The 7,164-nt window shown below is 32.8% G+C and overlaps 2 long non-coding RNA genes across 3 annotated transcripts; both read right to left on the reverse strand.

The window, feature by feature from the left end:
* Positions 1-1,557: 1,557 nt before the first annotated feature.
* Positions 1,558-2,211, reverse strand: LOC112093513. 2 transcript variants are annotated; one of them, XR_002903093.1, is made up of 3 exons: positions 2,076-2,211; positions 1,900-1,979; positions 1,558-1,636 (listed from the first exon to the last, which is right to left on the reverse strand). It is a non-coding gene; the product is annotated as an uncharacterized LOC112093513 (long non-coding RNA). The 2 variants fall into 2 exon arrangements; XR_002903094.1 differs by lacking the exon at positions 1,558-1,636 and adding an exon at positions 1,705-1,818.
* Positions 2,212-3,394: 1,183 nt separating this feature from the next.
* LOC112093512 lies at positions 3,395-5,324 on the reverse strand. Its single transcript, XR_002903092.1, has 3 exons — positions 5,171-5,324; positions 4,993-5,039; positions 3,395-3,525 (listed from the first exon to the last, which is right to left on the reverse strand). It is a non-coding gene; the product is annotated as an uncharacterized LOC112093512 (long non-coding RNA).
* Positions 5,325-7,164: the final 1,840 nt, after the last annotated feature.

Consider the following 7,164-nt stretch of genomic DNA (forward strand, 5'->3'; position numbering starts at 1 on the left):
GAATAGAGTAAGTTTAGACAAAGCCTAGAACCGAGAAAAAAGTCTGATATTAATTAATGGGCCCCAACATTACTATGAGAAGAATCAATTATAATATATCGATAATCTGATAAACATTACTGAATAAACAACAATAATCTAATATATATATATATATATATAGCAGCAGAAAAGTCCAACAGAGGATGGCTGGCTGCACCTTGCACGATTCCAGAACATAAGTGAAACCAGTGTTCGAGCCGGAACTCTCAGCATTGATGCTAGTTGCACCTGTCCTCCAATTTGACAGTCCCGACAAAGTGTAATTTGTAGATGTACTTAGATGGACGTAAACAAGTTAATTAATTATGAAATATGGTTGGTCACCCATTCTCTCATTTGGTGTAGAAAGAAATTTCAATTAAAAAAAACTGACAATAGATATTTCGAATAAAATTTGAAGAACGAGAGAAATTTGAGAGCATAACATGCTAATTAGTACACCCAATAAATAAGGAATAACTCCATCAGTGAGATATATTGCAAGCTAGATGGACAGTATACCATTTCCTCTTCATATCTTTTAGTTTAACATAATCTTCGTGTTTTCTTTAATGTGTTAGTCTTTTGATGGTTTCTTTAATATGTTACATAAACAGGACTCAAACTGACTTATTTTCTTTTTTGGATGAGCTAATATAGTCATCATGTTGCTAATCCACTTTTGAGTAATTTTATTTCCATCTTTTTTTCAAATTTTACGTACTTATAGATGGAAATTGAAGACATATATTTATAGCATGAACAACTTACGTTCTCTTTTGTTATTGTTATTATAACCAAAGAACAAGAACAAGAAAAAAAAAAGCAAGAAAAAAAAACAAAAGCAACTATTTGTTGTTATAAAATGCACACATATATTACCTTAACTAAATATAATTAGCCCAAATAGATATCCTCAATGTAACAGAAGAAACATAGATCGCAACTAATTGAATGTAAAGTTTTATTTTAGCTGCTGCTGAATGCAAAGATTCTAATCATCAATAACCAAATATATATCAATGAAATCAGAAATAGGGGGAAGCAATTATCAACTAAGTGGATGCTTGAGAGAGCCAACCAAGTTGTTCGAAAAAGGTTGAGTGCAAACTTCTAGAGGTAACGCAAGACATACTTTCTCTAAGGGTTCTTACCGTCAAAAGTTTCAAAGCTTAATTTAAACAATGAATTTTAACTAGGTGGCATTATAGAGCAAACTTTCATTAAAGGCTGCTTTACCTCTGACATTGTACATAAAGACTCCTCCGTGAGATTTTCAACATAGATCCCGGATTTGGCATCTTCTCTTATCTAGAGAAAAAAGTTGATAAAAGCCCTAGTGAGTAGTACTATAAGAAGAACTTCTAAAAAGGGAAAGCAAAACAATCCTCCTCACCTGAATATTTTTTTGATTAGGATCCAATAAATCTGTAATCTGTTCATTGGAAATCTGTAAAAATTAATTAATGAGTTAATGGAAGAAATTATAAAGTTAAAATAGGCCAATTACACCAAAAATCTACCTCAAAAAAAGGAATAGTGAGACATTTACTGATACTTGAGTTGTCCATCAGCATTCTTGTTTTGCTTCCGTAGAAAGAAGTTCCACAAACAGCTTCCAACAGATATATGATATAAAATTAGATTAGAACAAAACAAAAGACCAAATAAATTTACCTCGTTTATACGAACAAAGAGACGCTCAAAAACTTGAGGAGTTAAACCTTGTTGATTGATAGAAATGCTTTCAAACCAACAATGCTTTGGCCGGGCATACAAGTATTTCCCAAATCCCGTCTTAACAACAATCACTTTTCATATATGTTACGCATATTCTATATCACAACACATAACAAAACAAAGGCAAACTCAACATACCTGTCCATATGCAAAAATGGAAATGTTGAACACTGTCATACAATTTTCAACAAGTGGTGCTCCCATAAGCTGGAACATATCTAGTGGCAACCAAAAGTTGTGATGAAACTCAATCATTTAAAGCAAACTATTCATTTAAGTATACGGAGAAAGTCACATCTCCGTGAAGGCCTTACGTGCGTTGCCTCAATCTGCAACCGAGTCGAATGTAAAATTTTTCTCGTTGATTGTCAAAGAATCATTAGAAATTTTCAGAACTATCATTTCTTCTTCATCCTTGTCTTTGCGTGGTCGCCTCATTCGCACTAATACCTAGAAATCAACAGTAGGAATAATAATAACAAAAATCCTGAGACTGAACACGCAAGGAAAAGAAAAGCCACAAATTTTAGAATGTGAGGCATCATATCAGTTTACAATTTGGAAAATAAATAAAGCAGCTGACCAAACAGGTATTTATTTGAAAATATGAGAACTCTCCATAATATACTCAATTTCCTTATAATTAAGAAATTTAACTCATTTTTCAAAGTAGAACCTAAAATCCTCTTTGGATTCTAAAGAATTTATATAGAAAGAAATGTCAAATGGGGTAAATCATAACTACAAACTTTTGAGTTCAAAAGGAAAACTTATCTTCATCAGCTATAAACAATTTGAAACCTCAAATTTTACAAACAATTTGATTCTTTTTTTTTTAGTAGAGAGAAATCTGAACAAATAATGTCGTATTCTATCTAAAGAGCAAGTAAAAATAAATCACGTGATATAAAAAACAACACATAAGATTTATTTAACTGCCCGGAAGAAGAAAAGGACATAAAGATCCTGAGATCATGAAGTTGATGGAGACATCATTTTGGACCTACAAAATATAAAAATATAAGCAATTTGAAACCTCAAATTTTACAAACAATTTGATTCTTTTTTTTTTAGTAGAGAGAAATCTGAACAAATAATGTCGTATTCTATCTAAAGAGCAAGTAAAAATAAATCACGTGATATAAAAAACAACACATAAGATTTATTTAACTGCCCGGAAGAAGAAAAGGACATAAAGATCCTGAGATCATGAAGTTGATGGAGACATCATTTTGGACCTACAAAATATAAAAATATAAGTGATGATATAAAAGAACTAAATTAATCAAATGAAAAAAAAAAAAAAGAAGAATGAACTTATCTTTTTCTTTTTTAAGATAGGTAGAAGTATCTGTAAATACAGATACAATCCGTGACAGACAAAAATCCAACCATTAATGACCTTTTCTTATCCAAGAATCATGAAAGGTACACCACGATTAGCCTTTAACAAAGAGCAAAATCATAATTAACCAAACCTTCCGGAACAAGAAAAGGACAAGATTGCAGCAACCGTAGAGAAAAGTTAATACCTGGGAGCACCAATAGCATAATTAGTATAGAAAACAAGATATAAAATAAATAATAATACAAACAAAAAAATATAAAAATATAGAGAAAATAAAATGGGCTTATCTTAAAAGAAGGATAACATGGTTGAGAAGATCGTGTAAAGTGGCGAATTTCAACTCGGAAAAGACGAACATGTAAATAGAAGAGTAAACACCCTTCCATTCTTTTTTTGTCCGTACTTAGTGCAGGTGGCTGAAATAAAGAAAACAAAGGGGAACGAATAACAAGAGATGTAATTTACCAAGAAACATATGTATAGCAAAATAATAACAAAATTCATCTTTAATTATGAAACTCTCATAAAGAGAGACATAATAATAGATTACTTTTAAACTCTCATAAAGAGAGACTAAAAAAATGAAAAACTTAATAAAATAACTTCTGAAACATAGATTACTTTGAGCAATCGGAAAGCATCTAAAATAGATAGAATCCATGGTGGATAGAGATCCAACCATTAATGCCTTTTTCTATCCATGGAACAAGCAAGAATAAATCATGTGATATTAAAAAACAACACATAGATTTATCAAATTGCCTAAAAGAAGAAATAAGGCATGATGAAGACTTCAAATTGGACCTGGAAAAAATTATAAATTATAAATAAGGGAATTGAAGCAAAAATCAGAAGTCAATATTAAGTAACAATAAAGTAAAAAATTCTACACAATTGTATGAAAAGATTGCTGCATAATAGAGATGTTTGAAATGTATAATCCAATAAGGTGAATGCGGCTTGTCTGAGGGAGGGTGTTTAGGCCTTCCCTACAAACCTCCATAACTCCTTTGAAATACATAGAAAATGAAAAACTTGAAAGGAAATATTAACCAAGATAAATTCTTCGTACACCTATATTTGAATAATAGTTCAATTTAAGTAATAAAATCTGATATATAGTACATAATTATATCTTAAGAAGCCGCTTTTCTTAGGAGATCATACTTCCAAGGCATTCGCCAGACCCAACTGCAAAAAAGTACTATTAGAGTCTATACGTCTATATACGTCAATATGGGAGTTTTCACATATAAAAATGAAAAAAAAAAATAAAGTTAATAAGGATTGTTCCCTTGTGTTTAGTGAAAAAAGTACACCCTCAAAACCCCGCTTGTTCCTTTCCTTTACTCACTCAAATGTCATGATTGCTATAGGAAGCAAAAACTCTAGATTCCTGGTTGTTTTGTCACCATTAGTGATAAGAAAAGTGAAGTTGATAGGAAAAAGAAAATTCTTATTAAACTATCATGAAATCAAACAATTTCGCTCAGAGACGGAGAGATTCGAACATCAATTTACTTAAAAATCAATTTCAATATTCGAACATGGGATCACCATCGTTGTAATCATCCGTGGCTGTTGGCTCCACATCATCAATTCTAATTTTTCGATCTACATGTATTTCAAATCCCTAACAATCCAGATACTATTTTAAATACTTAATCCGAATTTCTACAAAATCCATGGCAAGAGAAGTCAGGAAAATATAGAGAAACAAAGATTAGAAACAGATTTTCCACACATGCTAGGAAACACCAAAAAGAGAACAGAGAAAGAAAATTAGTTTGATACATTTAATCTCTTTCTATCAAGCATGTTATAACTACAATAGAGAAGTCAATATTTTTGTATGCGTAAATCTAATAGTACAAAGGACTTACATTGTACGTGTTTCCTTGAGATTTTCTTTGGCTATTCATTTTGGAATCTATCAATTCAATGACAAGAAGAGAAAAACTAAGTTCAAAGTTCAATGACAAGAAGAGAAAAACTAAGTTCAAAGTTAACGTTATACACTGAATATTGCAAATGAAAATAAACAAGATGACAAACACATACCAAATCACCTGGAAAAGGACTACTTGTAGCTTCCATATCATGAAATGGAGGCCAATCCCCTGTCTGTGGTCTCTTTTATTGGCTGGTAACTTGTCCCGCCTCCCTGTTTAGGATAGCCGAGGAAACTGTTTCTACGGGAGATTGATTCCTTTAAAGTCCTTGCAGGGCTCTATAAGCAACCGTGCAGTATAGTCTTGTTTAACATTAAAAACAATATATATTTTAAGATCTTCCAGAGAAATGGGGCAAAATAGAAGAAGAAGATCAACTATATATCTAACGAGAGAAAGGAGAGAATAAACCAGATATTGAAAGTGACAACTCAGGGGAATCAAGATGCAAAAACAGTGGTCAATCTTATGTGGTCCTGATCTCAACCTAAGTCAGTGACGATGAAAGAAATTGGTCCCCTCTACCCTCTACAATAAAACCTACCCACTAAATAGCAAGGAATTAGCGGAGACCACGCAGCAAGTTACACTGTTTCAGACCACTATCCATTGTAGTAGACACATTAGCATCCAAGTTTATCTCTGTATCTGTAATATTGCTCTATGCAAAACACAAATAACAGAACAACAACCATTAGCATCCAAGTTTATCTCTGTATCTGTAAAATTACCTGAGAGCTAAAATAAAGCTTTCATCAAGCTTTTGGCAATGAGAGCCTCCACTTATTCATCACTTGTGCCATGTGCCATCTTCTCTGAAGATGAGAAAAAAAAATGGAAAAATGAGTAGTTAGCACTAAAAAAGTCAATAAGTCCCAACACAAAAAGCTAAAAGTCATTCATCCGGTACCAACAATTGTTTCTATTTGATTCATAGAAAGGAAGCCCAAACAACCTAGGAAAAAAACCAATTCACAATTGAAAGAAGCCACAAAAACTAAGAAACCAAAAGAAGAATTCGACCAGCACCCTTGATTTCTGCATTTACCTATAAAAGGCACTTAAGAGTAGTATAGAAACTTACCTTTGTTACAGATACTTATACAACAATTAACAAACTGAAACGTTGGTTTTTAGATTAGGAGCAGTGACATAACTAGTTTGAATGAGGAATCTAAAGTAATTCTCCTTCGGTTTTGAACAGAAAAGAGATTTAAATATAGTCACTTCTACTTTATTCCTTCCAATAGTCTCAATCATATCTCTAAACTTTGTTGGCAATGAAAAGTTTCTATATGCCTAAATCTAATTGTTCAACACTAAAAGTCACTACTGATTTTTAAACATCTGCCACAAGCATAAAAAGAAAACAGCAAAATTAGTATCGATAACCGATTAATAAGAGAACTTAAGAGAAACTGAATCAAGTGTTTATAGTTTATATCAAGATTTACCAAATATACTTTATAATTTGAAATGAAGCCTCATATTTATGAACCCTAAAAGTTCGAATCATAATTCTAAAGAGCAATAACCAATCAATGATTAGCACCACCGTTAACCTTCATGTCTCTCAGAATACAGAAAATAACCAAAAGAAAACGATAACTGAGTAAAAATCCACAACACAGAGAGGGAAAAATTACCAAAAATCCAGAAGTTGCAACTCTCTAGTCAGATGAGGAAGAGAGAATTTAGCAGCGATTTCTTTAGAAATCCACAACACAGAGAGGGAAAAATTACCAAAAATCCAGAAGTTGCAACTCTCTAGTCAGATGAGGAAGAGAGAGAATTTAGCAGCGATTTCTTTGGAAAAACCCTAGCAAACCTTCAATGGTGGATCTGGTCTAATGAGGAAGAAAGAGAGAAATGTCGGCCATTCCTTCAACAATGACTCAATCTGGTCCGACGAGAACGTGAGAGAGCAGAACCCGACGATTGCTGGTGAAAACTCTGGTCATTATCCAGCGATACTAATGTCCGACAAGAGATTGGGAGAAAGTAGAGGTCAAAAGGGTGGAAATCGCCGGCGAGTGCTCCGGAATCGGGGGCAACGAGTTCGGATCAGACGGCAGAGCGTTCTGCTTGGAGCCCTTGTGCTTC

Source organism: Morus notabilis, unplaced genomic scaffold (genome assembly GCF_000414095.1).
Source record: "Morus notabilis unplaced genomic scaffold, ASM41409v2 Scaffold999, whole genome shotgun sequence".
Classification (NCBI taxonomy): Eukaryota; Viridiplantae; Streptophyta; class Magnoliopsida; order Rosales; family Moraceae; genus Morus; species Morus notabilis.